This window comes from Musca domestica, unplaced genomic scaffold, assembly GCF_030504385.1.
Source record: "Musca domestica strain aabys unplaced genomic scaffold, Musca_domestica.polishedcontigs.V.1.1 21, whole genome shotgun sequence".
NCBI lineage: Eukaryota > Metazoa > Arthropoda > Insecta > Diptera > Muscidae > Musca > Musca domestica.
Window position 1 is genome coordinate 12,163,817 of NW_026712258.1, and position 17,956 is coordinate 12,181,772.

The 17,956-nt window shown below is 34.0% G+C and overlaps 1 protein-coding gene across 24 annotated transcripts in view; it reads right to left on the reverse strand.

Annotated features, from left to right (window-relative positions):
- The window catches only part of LOC101887288 (glutamate-gated chloride channel), a 174,367-nt gene extending 159,531 nt beyond the window's left edge, over window positions 1-14,836 (reverse strand). For 14 of the 24 annotated variants that reach the window (XM_059122756.1, XM_059122751.1, XM_059122746.1 and 11 more), the window contains exon 1: window positions 7,961-8,417. The gene's annotated coding sequence lies outside the window, so the exon portion shown is untranslated. Of the gene's footprint in view, window positions 1-7,960; window positions 8,419-14,567 lie in introns of those variants that run through there. The other 10 variants (XM_059122753.1, XM_059122750.1, XM_059122741.1 and 7 more) reach the window with 3 other exon arrangements.
- Window positions 14,837-17,956: the final 3,120 nt, after the last annotated feature.

Consider the following 17,956-nt stretch of genomic DNA (forward strand, 5'->3'; position numbering starts at 1 on the left):
TATAATATCTCAATTTAAAATGAAACATTTTGTGTACACATGTGTGTGTGTGTTGTGTTTCCACTATTCTCATCATTCACTTTTTCCAAACCTTTTTTCATTCTTAACATTTTTATTTCCGGTCATTTACTTGTGCTCGTATATCCGTTTTATATTAATGAATTTTTTGTCAAGTGACATAGTATCCCAGATTTTGGGTCTATGTACCTTTCTTATCATGTTCATCATTACAAAAATATGTGTCCCTGTGTGTGTATCCTCTCCCCCCTCCTGAACCTATTTTCAACAGAGTTCAACATCTTTATTGCCACTTTTTTACGATGAAGAAGAGGAAAAGGGACATAAAATTATCTATACTTATCTGTGTCTGCTGAAGCTTTCGTTTTTTCTTCTACTTCTTCCTTTTCTTCTCTACATTTTCTTTAGCTTGTTGTTGTTGTTGTTTTTGTTTTCTTTTTTCAAGATTCTACTATGGCTTTTAAGAAAATTATTTTTAATTTGATTTGATTGACATGCCAGTTTCCCCTTCTTTGTTATGCTCCTCTATCTGGGCCAGAAAGGTAAGCATGGTAAATAAAAGAGAAGAGGAAGAAGGAGAGAAAAAGAAAATGGCAAATACTCCTCTCTGTCTTCCTGTGCATATTAAAAACGAATCCCGCTAACAAAGAGATGTCTGGAAATGCCTTTCTTTGTGCGATGGCCTACAGCTGAAGTGCCTTAAGAATAGCCGGAGTAATTTTTCTATATTTCATTTTGTTGTTGTTGTTGCCGTCGTCGTTGCTTTGATATGTTTTCCTTTATGGCAAAAGGATGGTGTTTTACGGCTCTTTTGTTGTTGTTGCTCGGTTGGGAGTTTTTTTTTTTCAAGTTTTATGTCGGGCTTTTTTATGTGTGGAATAGGGAAAACACTGGCTGGAATTTAAGTTTGAAGTGAGGCTCTAGATTAGTAACTGTATGGTGTGAGTATGCGGCATGATAGTTAAACTATCCGACCACTTCATCAGAGATTCAGTGTACATAACCAGGTCACCAGACAGACTACCTGAAGTTTCTCAACAGTGAAGTACTGACTATTTTAAGATATGAAAATAGTTTATTACTCGTGTAGAAATTATTATTATTGTTCGATGAAATCTCTCACAATTTGAAAGACTCCAAAGTTGGTATTTTCCAGAATTATCAACAAATTTTATGTGTAATTTTTGTTGGCTAATATTTATTTTTATACCCGCAATATAAATATGCAATAACATTGTCAATCCTTGTAGCTCATCTAAATGATAACGCATTTTAAACGTATACTTCCTTTAATATTTTGGCTTTCAATGAAAATATAGAATTTTTTTTCTAGTAACTCATAACGAAATTTAATGAAAAATATTTTTGTCTTTGACGTTGTCCTTCTAAAATGACGATTTGTTGGAGACTACATAGTTAAAATGCATGAATTCCGAGGAATCTGAAATTAATCCGAAAATTTCCAAAAGCGTGGAAGAGGGAGGAACTTGCCGCCTCTATTTAGCTTACTTTGCGATATAAACTTTCAAAATAAGAAGACACGTGTCTTCTTATTTTGCTCTTCTTTCATAATCTGCTAGATTTTCCCCGTAATTATTGAAAAACAAAACGGATTTTATCGCACAGCTTAATTCTGAAAATTTTGTCATTCCCATTCAGTATGTTTCAAATTTTCAAAATTTATTTACTATCTTCAGTAATTTTTGGTGATTAAATAATTTTTGAAATTATTACTGCAAATTGTTTGATAACACTGTGCGAAACTGAAAAAAAAAACAGCTATATTCGTCCGGGCCGAACTTTAAATAACCTCCACCGTTTAAAAATCCGAAAATTACCACTTAAATGAAATCCATTATATCGGGACTAGAAGACGTGGACCTGCTTACGAAATTTTTGTCATTGGCTGTAGTACCCATTACGAACTTGAAATACGAAGTCTGTTACAATTACGGTGAATAATGACGCAAAAATCATGAAAATAAAATATTGGGAGGTTCCGTTATATAGGGCTATACGAAGACGTGGACCTGCATACGAATTTTCTGCCATAGGCTGTTGTACCCATTACGAACTTCAAATACGAAATTTGAAATAATTCCGGTTTATAATGTTGCTAAAATCATGAAAATACCGAATATCGGGAGGTACCATTATATGGGGGCTTTACAAAAACGTGGACCGACCTACTGGCAAACTATGCATGCATGCAAAATTTTAGCCTTCTTGAGATAATTTTAGCCTTCGTTCATGGATGGTATAAAAATATCAGTAGCCCGTTTTAATATATTTTTTTATATTAGAAAATTAACTGAGTGGAATTCCCTTTCCTAATTTTCCACAGAGAAGATTTTCCACTTTCTGGCTAAATAAAATGAAGATACTAATTATGATACTATAATCAGATTTTAAAAATTAAACTTAATTCGATTAGGAACATAATTGGTGATGAACACTAATTAAGGAGAAAGAGAAGAGAGCTATTAGTCGCTGTAAAAGAGAGATTATCTACTTTATCCCGTGCCATGTTTTTGCCTATTTGTGAAAAAAGAGACTCGATAGACAAAAAAAAAATACTTTTAAGATCTTTATATAATAGCTCCCTGTCTATTTCTCTGCTTGTAAGTTGTAAAAACATTCTTCGTGTGTTTTTAGGGGTATTTTTTGATAGGCCTTTTACAAGACATTTACACAAACAATTCTTTCATTTGGGATTTTGATACGATATTTTTAACAACATAATAGACACATTTAACAGGAGTGGAATTTTTTAAAGATTTTTGTCCATATTCAATTAATCAAATCAAATATTTTTTAAAGTAACATTACGATAAATTTGAGATATATGAAAAAGACGCTATTTTAAGAAATTTTATAAATTTTGAGACATTTAATGCATATTTTTGAGCTGATAATTTCCACACATATTTTTCATGTTCCAAACAAGAATTTACAAAATTTAAATTGATCGTACAGAATCTAGCTAGGTTAAGACGAGCCCATATTAACAATTTAGATTTAAACGTGGTTCGTCTGTTGGAATATTTTGATACTAAACTTCACTACCGGTTCACTTTTTATACACTCACCCATATGGCCCGATAGAAATAACTGTTTAAGATCCCAGGCCTCTTTGGACGAATTTCGTTTCAGGACATTGGGGGGTCGATCAAGCGGTGTCTGTTTCTGTCTGTCCGGCTGGTTCGCACGATGACTCTTAAAGGAAGTATGTGATTTGGTTCAAAATTAATTCATCGTAATATTATTATTAAATTTAGATCTGGCTCAGAGTAGGTAATATCAGCCCACTTCCTCTGTTAGACTCCCCACAAAAGGTCAACATTTCCAAAGAAAATAATTTAACTTATAGAACAAGAAAGAATTATTCAATTTTGTGCAAACATCACAAATCCTAAAATTTTTATCAATGCTAAGCCAGGTGCGAAAATGGATTCCACTCAAAAAAGTGCTTCCCCCACAAAGGGTTAAAATTTTGAATGATTATAACAGGCATGAAATGTGAAATCAGCTTTCGATACTTTTTAAATATATCCCCAACACAAGTTCTGGTGTAACCCTTCGGTTACCTCTCCCAAATAGGGTGACCACTTTCAATATTTTTTTCAATGCTTACAATTTTAAAGAAGAGTCAAAACAAATTTTGAATTTGTATTGGAGATTGATCAGGTTTAGATGAGCCCATATAATCGAAGCTGGATATGTCAACACAAAACCCAAAAATAGAGTTTTTTTTAAGAAAAACTATTTCATAAAAGAAACCGGAATAGAAACAGACATTAAATTTGATATAGACAGTGTTTAGAATAACTCCAATTTAAAAGGTACACATAAATGCTAATAATTTAATTAAAAACAAAACATGTAAAGTTTGAACCACCAGCTGGTACAAATTTGGCAATTTTCGAAAAAAAAATAAAATCCATTAAAAATTCTGTTAAAATCTTAAAAATATCGAATGTAGCCGTATATATATTGGGGTCTATACGAAGACGTGAACCTGCATACGCAACTTTTGTCATAAGCTATTACAATATTAAAATGCGAACATGAAAAAAATCTGTTTATTATGTAGCTAAAATCATCATCATATAGGGAAGTACCATGGGGGTTATATAACGTGGACCTGCACAGACAATTTTCTGGCATAAGCTATAGTATTAATTACGAACTTCAATTACAAAATTGAAAATAATTCCGGTAAGTAATGTCGCTAAAATCATCAAAATTATGATTACACCAGGCGGACAGACCGACGGACAGGGCTAAATCGTCTTAGAATTTTACGTAGATCAAGAATATGTATACTTTGTTGGGTCTAAAATTATTATTTCGATGAGTTACAAACGGAATGACGAACTTAATATACTATGTATGATGGAGGGTATAAAAACTGAAAAATACTCCGGTCCTTACACCCTCGGTGCCTACAGAATGTATATCATTGGATATTATTAAAATATGGCTAATCAAAACATTTTATGGAATTTGGAGCCCACCCAGTACGATAACTCTTGACAGGAGTATACGATTCGCCCAAATTTGTACATCGTAATATTTTCACCAAACTTAAATCGAGTTGGAAGATGGAGAATATCGGTCACCTATTTTCGGTACCTGCCCCACAAAAGATAGAAATGTAGTGTAACCTTATATTGAGCAAAGGGAGTATTCGATGTAGTTAAATGCAGACATATCACATCGTATTTAGATAAGACTTATGTTACATATGAAAGGTGACAATATTTGTCCACCCCTCCCAGTACTTCCTCCACAAAATGTTTGCAAAATAAACCAGCAAAGAAATATAAAAAGTCGGGCGAGCCAACTATATGACGATGTAACAAATAAACGTACATGTAGGGTGGAGGAGATACCTAAGGAGTTAAAATATGCGTGAGCTACTAGATATAGTGGATAAAATTCTGATAAAAGTATTGAGATGTACAAAATTTGAAGAAAATCAGAACCTATTACAAATTTTTTTAGAATAATTGTTGATTATAATTTTAACCTTTTGTACGGAGATACAATAAGGTGTGAGCCGACAAATTTCATATTCACAATATATCCCTGGTTGAAAAAATATATTGTTTCGCCAGTTATAAGAGATATAAATATTAAAAATTTTGACTCTTTGCGGGAGTGGTACCAAAAGGAGTGGGCCGTTATATATCATCTCCTCACTTGATATGTGAAACTTTAAGAGTATCAGATGCTTATTTCGCATATAATTATTCAAAATTTTGAAATTTTTGTGAGGGGGAATTTGTTCCAACAAATTCCATCTTCACACCTGGTTTTGTGTGGATACAATGTGCCAATTAAAAATAATCGGATGTTAATTTTGCGCTTTAAAAGCTTCATGGCAATTCAAAAAGTCGTGGGGAAAGTACCAGAAAAAGTGGACCGACATATCCCATTTCCATGCCAGATCTTGCAGTAATAAAATATTAGGATGTGTGAAATTTGAAAACAATCGGACTTTTATTTTACATTTTATAAGAGATATAATTATTCCCAATGTTGACCCCTTATGAAGGAGGCACGGAGTGGGAGGGGAGGCACTTCACACCTGAGCTAGCACAGATAAAAATGTTGCGATTTGAAAAGTTTGCACAAAATCGAATGGTCCTTACGAGTGTGAGGAACCTAAACACAAAATCGGATGAAACATACTTATATATGAAAGCCTTAGCTCGAACCGATTACCACCAAGTTTGGCACACTTGTTTCTAAGTCGTATGTGCTAAAATATATCCCATTTAAAGGAATATTGATTGAGTTCGACCGAAGATATATATGGGAACTATATCTCAATTTGGATCGATTTTTACCAATTTCAATAGGGTTCGTCCTAGAACCAAACAAATGATTTGTGGAAAGTTTCATCTCAATCAGATAATAAATGCGACCTCTATTTTGTTTGGAAAAAATGATGAGAGGACTCAGAATGTGATTCTGTGGAGACCATCAAAACGAAGTATGGGTCTATTTCGTTGGGTATGGGTCTATTTACAAACAATTACACAAATAATACCCTGTACCGCAGAGTGGCGTAAGGTACAAAAAAGGTATCAAAATGAACTAAGGGAGCCCACTGTGCAGTCAATATTAGAATAAGTGTTAAAATTGGAATGCATCGATTCATACTTTGTGATATCTTTCCACATAAGTTAAAAATTTTCAATTAAGGTATAATACAAAAGTTGTTCCTACTCAGGTGTTTCTTGTACCTACCTATAAATGCCAAAATGTTGAATAATAAGTATCATAGAATATGAAATCAGTTTCCGATTTCGGCTTTAAATTTCGCATGATCCCTTTCACACAAATAGTCAAAGATTTTGAAAATCATCGTAATGAATCGTAATGAAAATAATGAATGAAAATCGTAATGAAGAATATGTGTTTTATAGGTTTTGGTATACCAAGTACCCAAAGAAGAACACGGTTTGATAGCTTCCCACATAAGGTTTAAGTCTATTTTATGTTAATTTTGTCAGTCTGGGGGTCTACAATTCCAACTCGAGATTATTTAACTCCTCACCCTATAGGCTATCGATATAAACTCCTCCAAAGAGGTTTCGCTATATATCTCCTCGAGTTTCTGATTCTCAGTTAGTTTTCCATTAATTTTTATTATCAAGCTTTTTCTTCTTTTTATTTTATTTTATTTTTTTGTTTTTGCTTTGAGCAAAATTTATTTATGTTCTACTGTTGTGTTCACTTTTTTATCATGCTTGCAGAAGAAAATTATGAACAGAAACAAAAAAAAAAAAGCGAAAGAAAAAACAAAAGAAATTGCAGGCACTTTTGTGGGTCTCTAGCCTTTTAGCCGAGTTTTAGACTTGGGCAAAAACTAAACTGGGCCATTTGTCACGGAGAAGACAAAAGAGCACACACAAACAAAAAAAATCTAGCACAAATTATTTATAGTTTTGCAAATGCTTCACAGCATTGGTTTGAAAATGGGTATTTATAGGCTTTTCCATTTAATAATATTTGGTTTTGTTTATTTGCTTCCACTTTAGTTTTATGTATTCTCAATCACTTTTTAATTTTTTTCCTTTGGTTTTTTTATTTCTTCTCACTTTATCTTTAGCACAACTTTTTTCTTTTGTTTAAGTTTTCACTAAAAAATCTTAACGTCTGGTCCTTTGGAGCTTACAGTGCCTAATAAATACCACCACAGCTCTATGCTGTTGTAAAGTTGCACAGTATCACAACAAAAACAAATAAAGCAAACACATCCGTTGTTGAGTATTTTATGGCCCAAAAAACCAAATCTCTGCAAAAGAATGCTAAGCCATATAACAAAACATAAAAACGTCACAACATTAGTACAAGAGACTCAAGTGGTGGGTCCATAACTTGCAGAGTGACGGAGAGTGAGAGAGAGAGAGAAAGAGAATTGTTTATATGTTTTAGTACCAAACTCTTTTGTTGTCAAACTTCATCTCTTAAAACTCCCTTTTTTATCTGCATCATCTCTCTCACGTACATATTTGATTTTGCTCTCATCCCAACTTCTCTTCCTTCTCTGAAGGAAGTCAAACGAAACCATAACCGTTTATGATGTTTGCTGTTATGCTAAACTAGGATCAGGGTGTGGTGAGTACATATGTATATATGTAACACACATACATATATTCATATGTATGTATGTATGTGTGTACACTTGTGACATACTCCTGCTGCCTTTGACAACTTAAGCAAGCCACAGCAAAAGCTTTAAACATATCCCTCTATTCGAGCCCTTTTTGGGAAGTGGGGGTGGTCCATTTTACTTTTAACCTCACCACACCACAACTCACTTAACAAGTTTTTCCCACCACCACCACCATCACCTCTAGCACCAGCTAGCATCGTCATCATCAGTGTCCTCTTCAGCATCTCACATTACTCGTTAACTTTGGTATACCTTTTTTTCTTGTGTGTGTTTGTGTTTGTAGCAGCAGCAGCTTTGCAAAGATGTTAACAAAGGCTTTTTTCTATACTTGTGTGTGTGTTTCTTTTTCAACTTTGGGTTTTTCTTAACCGTTTTTTTTTTTTTCACAGGCCAACTTTTCTTTTTTTAGATTTTTCTTTAACTTTTTACAATTCTTGACATTTTTCTTTTCAATTTTCTACAAATTTTCTTTAAACTTCACTTCAGATTTTTTTTTAATAATTCTTCTTTTAAAATTTACATTTTTTCAATCATTTTTTCTTTCAGATATTTTGTAGGAAAAAATTGTATATATTTGTATGTGTGTGTGGTAATTTTTCTTTTTTTTTTTTTTTTTGCTTTTCTTGGATATTTGCAAACTTTTACACACAAAAACTCATTAACCGTTAAACAACCGTACACGTCAACTGTCTCCACCTGACTGAAAATCAATGTAAAATGCAAAGAGGCTCATAAGCTGTAATGTATGGATGCTGGGGAGCCTAAATTATGTGGAAAGCTTTTATGCTTTCTTTTTTAGTACCAGCGGTGTTGGATTCTCTTTGGCGGATTCTCTTAAGTTGGCTAAAAGGCCAACAAAATGGGTTCGTGTGGCCCAAGCTTTTATTGTTTACAATTTCTGGTGCCTCTCTCTCGCTCTCTCTTTTTAGGTTAACATATGATTTTTTCACAATTTGTAAGGTTCCACTCTCTTTCTCCCATTGTTGTCGGATGCTGTTGTTTTATCGTCATCGTCATAGTTCGGCTTTTGAGAAATATGCCACGAAAAAGCTTCATAGCCCATTGCTGGTTTGCCGCTGTTTTTCGAATGCCTTGCCTCCGTGTCAATATCAACGTCATTTTTCGATGTTCATAATTAATAATGACGTTACATGTGTATCTGTGTGTGTGTGTGTGCCATAACACGTACCCACTCACACACATTCCCAATTAACAGTATAATTAGCTTTAGCATTAACTAAACTATGTGAAAATGTAAAAAAGCTTTTACAATAAAACACAACAGAAGTAATTCTCTGCATATGTTGCAAATGTGGGTTCGGAAGGTGGATGAGAGGAAAAGGGGGGAAATAATCCAATTCACCACAATTACATTTACTTTTAGAATCCTCATTTCTGGCTATTGCCTTAAAGGCTTAGCTCATCTGGATGGCGGAATTAGGTAAGGCTGTGTAAGGTTAGTCGTTTACACAAAGGTTTAAAATTTCCATGATAAATGACCTTTATGGCGTTTAAACAACCGGTTTCCGGTTGTAAATCTGCTAATCGTGGCAGCATCTGTGAACCGTACACATGTTTTGTGACATAAAATTGTTTCTTGGCAAATGTTTGGGGATATATATGAAAGTAAGCGGGAAAATTATTAATAATTTTTTTTGTAGTCATATCAGTTTTTGAAGCTGAGTAAACCATCGGAAACCTTCTCAACTCCACGTCTGACCAAAAATTTTAGGTCGCTTTAGGCCATTTATACTTTTCAAAGACGTAGAAGCTAGAATGTGAATTTTTAATGACCAATATTTTTTTAAGAGATTCGACACACAGCGGAAATATCCGAACTTCCTTTTTAAATGGTACTAAAAGGTATAAAATAGTTAAAATAAATTTAGCATGAAGGTCCCCTCTTAAGTGGGATAAGTCGTGAAGTACATATCTTAATAGTGTTTTGAGTTCTTGAAGTTAAAACCAGTAAAGAAAGTCTTAAAGTTGGGCGGGCCGACTTTATGATACCCTACATCGCTTTGCTAATTTAGTGGAGCTCCACATAACAAAAGTTTTTATGGGAGAATTCAATCATACACGCTATGATTATAACTATAATTTAAAGTTCAAAGGACTAAATATGCCGAAGCATTTGTATCTTTTAAATTCGGACTTGTATTGCCCATTTGGTGCACAATTAATTTGAAATTGGATAAAAATATATATGGGAGCTACATCCAAATTGGAACCGATCTCAATAAAATTTTGCAAAGATATTTCTGAGCTGTATTTGGTATATTTCCCTGAATATCGTTGTTATGGAGTGCATATTACGGCTGTGAGTAACAAATATAACAAATCGGATGGAAAATATATATGGGAGCTATAGCTATATCTGAACCGATCTTCAACAAATTTGACATACTAGCTTCTAGATTATCAATTCGGTCGTAAGTGCCAAATTCCATCCCATTTAGACAAATATTAGATGTTTGGTGCACAAAAAAATGTAAATCGGACGAAGTTGTATATGGGAGTTATATCCAAATCTGAACCGATTTCGATAAAATATAGCTAATGTATTTCTGAGCTGTATATGCTATATTTCCCCAATTATTGTTGTTACAGAGTGCATATTACGGCTGCGGAGGACAAAAATAACAAATCGGATGAAAAATATATATATATATGGGAGCTATAGCTATATCTGAACCACTTTCGATCAAATTTGGCATACTTATTTGCAGACCTAATTTGGTTGTATGTGCAAAACTCCATACTATTCGGGCTGATATTACACGTTTGGTGAACAATAAAAGGCAACTCGGACGAAGATATATATGGGAGCTATATCAAAATTTTTACCGATTATCTCCAATTTCAATAGGGTTCGTCCTTGGGCCAAACAAATGTTTTTTAGAAAATTTCATCTCACTCGTATAATAAATGCGACCTGCATATTGTTCAATCACAAAAATACATGGACGGACGGACGGACAGACGGACTGACATGCATAAATCCCTGACCACCTTGTGATGTAGGGTATAAAAATAGTACAATATTGTTATAAATAGGCAAGAGCTAGGACTTTAAATATTTTACATGGGACTTATTCCTAACCTAGATTAGGCGGTATGTTTTGAAATTTGTACTTAAAGCGTACGAAAAAGCATAGAAAAAGGCGAAATGGCACGGCATCCACATTGGGATCTTTCCGGCTGAACTTTGCATGTACTCTTGGCGTGAAGGGGTAAGATATGGTGGGGTAATTTTCAATTTTCACTGAAAGAGTAGGATCAAGCAAAAAAAAAATTAACCGGCATAACTTTTGATAATCTCTATCATGTTTTACCTCACGTTTGTAAATATAAGCATCGGTGTTCGATATTGTAGGGTGCTTAACTTAAAACTGCAAAAACTAGTGAAGTCAGCTAATATAGAGGTGTGTAATATAAGTTAAAGATTTTAAAAATTTTAGAAATTTTAGAAAATATAAAAAGCTCATAAATTTGTTGTCATTGAGTTTTGTTGAGAGGTGTAATATGAAATCGAACGTTTGGTATAAGAGCTACTCATATTGTATTTCAAATATGTGATAATTTGTGGAAATTTTTCAAATGCGCCCGATGTAGCAGTACACTCGGCCGAAGTATTCCCCTTCTTCTAATACTGATAAAAAAATATTAAAGAAAATCGAACACTTATTTACAATTCTATTGAAATAATTATTAACCACACAGTTCAATCAGAAAGATGGTAAACATTGCCATCGTTCTGTACTAACAAACAAACGTTCTTTTTATAAAAACAACATTAATGGGATTAAGCCTGACCATTTTGCAACAACAAAATACTATGGTATCCCGAAAAAAAACAAGCCAACATTGGTCTGTGGACCGAAATACCTATTATATCTATGGTTAACAGAAATGTTTAGATACACGATGTTTGATGAAAATTGCTGACTTGATTTGCATGTTATAATGTTTATAATTATTATAAAAATTTGCCCTTTGAGGGAATTATCAGATGGAGTGAACTGATAAAAATATTGGGGTGTGACGAGTTTGAAAGGAATCGGATGTTCATTTTTGTTCTTGATTTAGTAAAAATATTGTGATGAGTGAAATTTAAGAGAATTGGGTGCTCAATTCACATTTTATCAGTAATATAATTATTCTAAATTTTGACCCTTTATGGTGGAGGACCAAATGGATTGAGTCAGCATCTACAATGTTCATAACAGATCTTGTGTTGATAGAAATATTGGGGTGTGAATCGCTATGGGGGAGGTACCAGAAGGAGTGGAGTGGTACCAGAAGGAGTGGACCACACCAGATCATGAGTTAAATTTTGGGATATGTGAAATTGGAACTAAACCGGACTTCATATACCAGTAAGACCGTTTGCATAATGCAGTTAAATATATCAAAAAAAAACATAAAGTGAGTGAGGCCGTTATATGGGGCCACTATACGGGAACCTCTGTAGACAATCTTATACTTCAAGGATTGTCATCAATCAAATCTTCTAAAATACCAAATTTGAAACAATTAAGTGGGTAAATCAGAGTGAGATTATCAAAATACCAAATATCGGTGGGTATAGTTATATGTGCGCTTTAGGAAAACGTGGAACTAAATATTCAATGTTCTGCCACCGGGCTAGAACGCATCATAAATTGCAAATACCAATTTTTATCAAAATACCGAATATCGGAAGGTACCGTTATATGGGGGTTATACCAAAACGTGGACCTTAACATATAATATTTCGCCATACGAGCTAGAACTCACTATGACCCACAAATAACAATTTTTAGACAAATTCGTGAAAAAAATTCGCAAAAATCATGAAAATACTAAATGTCGGGAGGTACCGTTATATGGGGGCTATACCAAAACGTGGACCTATACATACACACTAGTCCTATAAATACCAATTATGGCCAATAAATACCAATTTTTTGACAAATCCGTGAAACAATGTGTCAAAAGTCATCAAAATACCGAATATCAGGAGATATTGTTAAATGGGTCTACACCAAAACGTGGATCTATACATACAATGTTCGCCACCAGAGCTAAAACACATTATGACCCACAAATACCAATTTTTAGACAAATCTACGAAAAAATGTGGCAAAAATCATCAAAATACCGAATATCGGAATGTACCGTTATATGGGGTCTATACCAAATCGTGAACCTATGCATGCAATGTTCCACGTGTGAAACTAGAACCTTTTACAAACTACATATACCAATTTTTAGACAAATCCGTGAAAAAATTGTGACGAAAATCCAGAATTGCAAGAATGTACAAGTTTTTACTATGAAAACCGATTTCGATTGCAAAATTAGGAGATTCTTGCAGGTTCTGGAACTGTCCTTTTATGGGATCTACGATGAATATTTAGGAATGTTACAAACGGAATGACAAGGTTAATATACCAAGTTGGAGGGCATAAAAATTCAGTTGATAGCACTTAAATTATACCACCGACCATATTTTAATAAGTAACTTTTAAATCTTTTGAGGCAGTATGCGACAATTAAATTTACAATAAAAAATGTTGGAGAAATTTAACTGAAATTGTGAAGTACCTCAGTGGAAGGCTTTGGCTTCATCAATGATTTGGTGCCACTGCAGCCCTTAAAGCCTTTACCAGGGTTTTACAACCACGTCCATTTAATTGTAGAATAATAAAACTATGAATCAACAAGAAATCAACATGCCAAAGAAAACCAGTAAAGAAAGTCCTAAAGTCGGGCGGGGCCGATTTTATGATACCCTACACCACTTTGCTAATTTAGTTGAGCTCCACTTAATAATTAAAAGTTTTTATGGGAGAATTCAATCATACACGCTATGATTATAATTATAATTTAAAATTCAAAGGACTAAATATGTCGAAGCATTTGTGTCTTTTAAATTCGAACTTGTATTGCCCATTTGGTGCGAAATTAATTTGAAATTGGATAAAAATATATATGGGAACTATATCCAAATCTGAACCGATCTCGATAAAATTTGGCAAAGATATTTCTGAACTGTATTTGATATATTTCCCTGAATATCGTTGTTACGGAGTGCATATTACGGCTGCGGAGGACAAGAATAACAAATCGGATGAACAATATATATGGGAGCTATAGTTATCTCTGAACCGATTTCGATAAAATTTGGCATTATTATTTTCAGGCCTAATTTGGTTGTATGTGCAAAATGCCATACTATTCGGGCTGATATTACACGTTTGGTGCACAATAAAAGGCAAATCGGACGAAGATATATATGGGAGCTATATCTAAATTTTTACCGATTATCTCCAATTTCAATAGGGTTCGTCCTTGGGCCAAACAAATGTTGTTTGCAAAAGTTCATCTCAATCGGATAATAAATGCGACCTGCATTCTGTTCACAAGAATACATGGACAAACGGACGGACGGACGGACAGACGGACGGACAGACGGACGGACGGACGGACGGACGGACAGACGGACTGACATGCATAAATCAACTCAGAAAGTGATTCTATGCAGATCATCAAAAGGAACTATGGGTCTATCTCGTTTCCTTTTGCCTGTTACAAACAAATGCACAAAGACATAATACCCTGACCACCTTGTGGTGTAGGGTATAAATACCAAGCGATTGACTCTCACACAATTTTTATGTAAAGAATTTTCATTGGCATATCTTCAGAACTGAATTGCTGATGATCCCTTTATAAACCGCTTGTTTGTCATCCTACACGTATTTTCTTCAAAAAAATTTATTAATACAAAAGATTTTTCTGAAGATTTTCCTCCTTATTCTGCTTCACACTTTCCTAGCGAATATATTTTATGCGATTTTATATTTCTACTCACATATAACGATCTTCGAGGCTCGTCCTCTTCTTGGCACAATAGCTATTAGCATCAGAAGTATGTATATGTAAATTCCCGGTTAACATTTTTCTATTCATCCACATACTTTATTATAAGTAATTGTAGAGTCCTTCGCGTTCATAGCATTCCTTCTCTCTTTATGTTTCAAATTTCAAGGATTAACAATTGTTGAAATTTAAAATTTATTTTGACTTGTTAAATTAAAATATGTATTCCTTTCGTTTTTTTTTTTCTTTTTCACCCAAAATTTAAATGACACAAATTTCGAAGCAAGTACATCAAAGTTGTCTGCAATGCCTCCTTAGCCCCTGCCTGGTTTACATGATAAATGGGTATCGTGGCGCACATTAGTTGTCTGTAATGAGGAATTTCATTTAAATATATGCCAGCCTTCCTTCAAAAAGCCAAGAGCATTGAATTGTTGTGTGGTTGTTGGTATACAATGGCAAAATATTATAACCTTATTAGTCATGCCAATTAATCAAGTCCTTGGAGCGTATACGTAATTGTTTTTGTGGTTTTTGCCAAATATCACTCATACGTAAAAATGTGTCATTGACTTTTATTAAAAAAAAAATTGTTATATCCTCCACCATACACCCTGCACCATGCAACAACCCGAAATATTCGTCGAAGACGAATAGTTAGGGGACCTGTAGCAAAAAAAAAAAATTGCAGGAAGAGAACGGACCTTTCAAGAACTCCAAACTAGCGATTTTTGGCATTTTGCAGGTTTCTGCCACAATTCCCAACCATATTACATGAATCTTGAGAATTGGGGTTCTCGGCAGGTCTGTTTTAGCAAAAAATGTTCGATTAAGGTTCACTAATTGGTACAGCCCCCATATAATGGCACGTCGCTATTTTCAGTATTTTGAAGGTAATATTCACCCCCAAAAGAATGATGCTTGGTTTCAGATATCAGATATAGCCCAGGAATACATTTGCCAAATTGTATCAAGATCGGTTCAGATTTGGATATAGCTTCAACCGATTTCGGATTAATTGTGCACTAAATGGCTAATATCAGTCCAAATGACCTAAATTTTGGCACATCCGACCGAATTCAGTCTAGAAGCAAGTAAATCACATTTGGTGAAAATCGGTTCAAATATAGCTATAGCTCCCATATATATGCTTCATCCGATTTGGTGTTAAAGTCCCTCATATGTGTAATATGCACTCCAAAAAAATAATATTTTGTACCAGTTATAGAATACAACCCAGAAATACCTCTATCAATATCGGTTCAGATTTGGATATAGATCCCTTATATATCCTTAATCCGATTAAAGGTTTATTGTTCAAATAATGGAGCTAATTTCGGACGTAGGTTTCCATTTTGTGGAACTCTGCACCAATATATATTTTTTTAATATAATCCTCTTCTCGAAGGGATATCATGCACTCTATAGCAAATTTAGTGAACATCGATTCAGAATTGTATATGCCTCCCATGTATTAGTTCCCTCTAACACCAAACTGTAGCTGCTCTAAAGCCAAATGTTCATGGGTGGTATGATCTACTTCAAATAAATTCTTTTGTTACGGGAGCTCTACTTAATATGCATATTGGTGTAGGGTATCATATAGCCTGACTTTTGACTTCTCATTACTGCTTTTGCTTGTTTTCATGATAAAATTTTTATTTTAAGACTAAACACTCATCCCAAATTGTTAAAGAGGCCCAAAAAACAGGTTGCCCTTCAAGTTTTTCTGATGGTTAAGAGTGCAATAAGATGCGATCTGTTGAACTTTCAACCGCCATCATTTGTCTCGAGTGCATATATTATAGTAATAAAAAATATACCAAGAGTACAAAGTGGGAGAAAATTGGTATTGAATAACAAATGTCCTTAAGATTTGTACCAAACAAGAAACAAAACGTCTGGGTAGCTTAATAATTACAAAATATAGTCGACCTGTTTCGGTAACATTCATACACATACATCTGTTCAACACTTGTGGTGAAAAAGATCAAAGGTGTACCTTGGGTATTAGATAGGCTTGCAATACAAAGGAAATAATTATTCCAACCCCCACCCAAAAAAAAATCCAACTAAAACTCATAAAATAATAAATTTGATTTTCATTTGTTCATACGCACCAAGTTGTCATAAAGGTATAGAAACATAAAACAAAGAATGACATACATTCTGGAATAGAAAGAGGGGGGGCGGCCGCAATATGATGAGTGGCTTAACTGACCCACCGAGCAACAATTAATTTCCTGCATTAACAATAGCCATAACTATCATAAAATACCATCTCGACACACAAAAGAATGCTCCCCACATTTAGATTCTCAGTGGTATGGTGGTGGGAGGATGGTTGTGTTTGTGTGTGTTTGTATTTCTTACACACTTTAAGCGGAAGGAAGAGAGCGTGCTAAGGGTTGTCAACAATAAGTTTTGTTTTGCCTAAATATAATCCCAAAAGTAAATAGAGAAGACAATCCGCATCTCAGTTTTTAGAGAGCCAGCCTCTGGCTATCCAGATTGAAAAATAAATTACATCTAATAACCCATATCGTAGGATTCCCTACAGAATATGTGAAATAGGATGGAGCACTTACACGAGAAATATATATCAATTAGAGCCTATTCAAATCATATATTTTTCTGGCCTATATATACGGCCTAATTTATCTTAAACTTGACTACACTTTAGATTAAATTACAACTACAGTTAAGGGCCTTCAAACAATTGAGAAAAAATAATCATCTATTGGCAAAGTATCCGTAGAGTCTACATTCGCTTAGTACGGATCGTATAGAGATATGTTCTGTAGCTAAAAGGTTGAGTACAAATCTAACTGCACACTCTTGTTTGAATATAAAAACGGTAATCTGTCAACTCGGGTCGACAGCTCTCACAACATGCAATGGACAGTAATTTATCTTAAAATTAAAACTAATCCTACTGGTTTTATTTATTTTTCTATACTTTATACACAGAGAGAAACATTTATTCCAGTCGAGCCGAACTATTGCTAACGCTCAAACAATCGATATTTGCTACATTCGAATATTTTTATCAAACTTAAATTGAGTTGAAATACAAATTTGAATTTCCAGCTCCAAATTGGGAAAAAAGGAATGCTACCAATTTATTTTATACATTTTCATGTTTTACTATCCGCAATAGTATGGAAGGTATATTAAGTTGTTCTCCTGTTCGTTATACCATAAAATATCCACATTAGACCATATAAAGTATATATTCTTGATCAGCATGAAATTCTATGTCGATTTTGCGATATCCATGCACCTGTGCGAAATTTCTGCGTCTAATATGCTAGATGAGCTTAACTAATGGCGAAACGAATCGCATAGTGATTGGTGTGCTCTTTAAAGGTTAATTAAGTA